Genomic DNA, 2,893 nt, shown 5'->3' with positions numbered 1-2,893 from the left:
AGTTTTATTTTGATTTACATATTTCTTTGTAGTAGAATTAGCATTTGATTTATGCTCATTTCCTTGGTTAGTTCTTATATTCTTAAAATTAGTATGCTTCATGTTTGAAAGGTAGTTGCGACCCTAGGTTGACATTTAAAGTGAAAAATTCAACATTCTTGTTGTGATTATTTGGCCCATCAATCTCTCACAATGGTGTGCCATCCCAAAACACTTTTTTAGGTATTATTTTATTGACATAGTTCTCAAATTCCTAATATCCCAAGTTATGTAGGAATTTCACTATAAGCACTACAAAGGCTAGGGTTTTACAAGGTCCTAAGAGAAAAGCAGTGTTAAGTGTTATATCTCCCTAATATGCCAATGGGTTTCCAACAATAGTGCTCATTCAATATTCCATGGAGCTAACATAGGAGGATAGATTGTACACATAGTCATATTATTCAATTTCTTAGTACACATGAGTGGGGGATTCGGATATGCTTGAGGGTACATGGAAGATTGAATTTGTATATATATTTTGTCTAATGTGGTGTTATGTGGGTTAGGAGCCAATAAAGGAGTACAAGGAAATCCAACCATGTGACCTCACTTGTATTACTTGCATGTATGCTTCCTAATAATAGTTTTACCCATTGAATGATAGATCATTATGTCTAAGGATACTAGAACACGTCTCTAAACTTTAAAAAATCTTTATAACTTGAGTGCATGTTGATACAATAAAAATATATTGATACCACTTGTGTTGTACCTTGATGGTTGAAACAAAAAACTTAGATAATATTACCATAAATGTTACTACAAAAAGCAAATAAAATAAAACCAAGTATTGAAATCAAAGCAATAGGTTAACCTTTATTGATAGTCTAAATTGAAAGCAATGTTCACATGCCTCTTCAAGGGAGAACCTTTGATTGAATAGAGCTCCAATGCAATACTAATCACTTATCATGTAATTACATAAGTTTTATCACTATAAATAGTTTATATATATCCAAAACCTTGACCACCTAATGGGCCTTAATAATGACGCTACATCAATTACCTTGGTGGCCTTATTTAATGAACTCTTCATATATTATTTATTACACACTCTAACTACCTAATGGGTCTTATTTAATAAGCATGTCCAATATACATTAAGTGACAACCTACTCCCTTATCTAGGGGAGTTAAGGTGGGACCCTAACACATTGTGTGCTCATAATATTTAGGAAAAAAATCTCTTAACACAATATTATCTTGCTTTGAATTTTGATTTTCTCCTTACTTTTGAATCCATGTTGCTCAAAATGCATAAAATCCCATTAAATTGCAACATGTCCCTCCAACTTTGTATCACAAATTTCATTTTCTATAAGTCCCATTTTCTTGAATTCAAGATATATTTTCATTTCATTGAATCCAATCTATCAATTACTTTTCCTTCAAAGTTCCTCCATAGTTTGGAACTTTTACTTTTGTGAACTTTTAAGTTCTTACTCTTGAGCTTTAGTAACCTCACAATAAATCCCTCAACGATTTCTACTTTCTCTTCTTCTCATTTAATTTTACACTCATTTCTTATGTTTTTTAAAAAAATTTGACAAAAAGAACTTCATAGAGAAATCCAAAAGAGTCCTTATTAGCCTACTTGTGTGTTGACTAAGCCCGTTAGTCTCTTGCTTATTAACCCACTTGTGCGTTTGTGTGGTGATAAAATGCATGAAATAGGTCACAGTGCCCATTAGTGCATTAGCCCAAATGTTTCTTCCTTATCGGTAACTATAGAGAAGCCCTAGCTTTTAGTCAAGCAAGCAATAAATTGATTAACTAATTAAGTTGGTTCATAAGCTTTCACACAGTGGTAAAGTCTCTAGTTTGTTCATCTCCTTCCTGTTAGTAGCACAGTGGCACATACAATTTACCTTATAGCTACGATTAGCACAGATGATTGATTAGCACAGTGAATCTTATAGCATAGTTCAATCAGCGAGGTTCAAGAGACATGACACAGGGGTTCAAAAAAAAAGCCAAATATCTGATATCCGCCACATATTACTTATCCGCACACTTATTTCTTATGTTTTTTTTAATTTTTTAACCAAAAAAAACTTCATAGAAAAATCCAAAAGATCCTTCCCCATAGACAACATCCTAGTAAACTCATCCTCATAGACCAATTTACCTAGCATTCAACTCAAGCATTTACTAAAAAAAATAGCAAGATACTCAAAGACATTAATATTCTAGCAAAAGAAACCCCTTGGATTTATGCTTTATTTATATATTTCTTATCCAAGTATCACATCTTTCTCTTATGGCATGTCATGTTTTTCCAAAAGCGTATCTGCGTGACCACTTGCAAAACAGTGGATGGTCTCGCAAATAGATTAAATGCCATTAACAATGGTAGTGCATGAACTTGAAAGCGAAATATTCTCTTTGTTCGTTAAATATTAAATGACAAAAGTATATCATACAACGCAGAAGTCACGTCATATAAAAATATCCTGAAGCCATATTCGATGCAAATGGTTTATGCGAAATACACCTTTCAAACATAATACTTAAAACCTAAAAACAAATGATAGACGTCTCCCGACTTTAGCTCAGTTGGTAGAGCGGAGGACTGTAGTGGGATAAAACCTAAACTGGAATCCTTAGGTCGCTGGTTCGAATCCGGCAAGTCGGAATTTTGTTTCATTGAATTTTCACTATCATACGTTAGCAAATGTTTTTTTAATTTATTGAAAAAAGATCGCTGGTTCGAATCCGGCAGATCGGATTTTTGTTTCGTCGAAAGTTTCGCAATCATGTGTTAGCAAGTTATCAAATGTTTCTTAATTTAGTTGAGCAACTCATTCAACATGTGTTAGCAAGTTTGCAAATGTTTCTTAATTTAGTTAAA

The 2,893-nt window shown here is 32.9% G+C and overlaps 1 non-coding gene across 1 annotated transcript; it reads left to right on the top strand.

Annotated features, from left to right (window-relative positions):
* The first annotated feature begins 2,583 nt into the window (after window positions 1-2,583).
* Window positions 2,584-2,677, top strand: TRNAY-GUA (transfer RNA tyrosine (anticodon GUA)). Its single transcript has 2 exons — window positions 2,584-2,620; window positions 2,642-2,677. It is a non-coding gene; the product is annotated as a tRNA-Tyr (tRNA).
* The last annotated feature ends 216 nt before the right edge of the window (window positions 2,678-2,893 follow it).

The sequence above is a fragment of the Pinus tabuliformis genome, chromosome Q (assembly GCF_031772625.1).
Source record: "Pinus tabuliformis cultivar Carrire ecotype Pingquan chromosome Q, CPIR1, whole genome shotgun sequence".
Taxonomy (NCBI): Eukaryota; Viridiplantae; Streptophyta; class Pinopsida; order Pinales; family Pinaceae; genus Pinus; species Pinus tabuliformis.
Note: the sequence above shows the minus strand (reverse complement) of the source record. Positions and strands in the feature narration are given on the sequence as shown.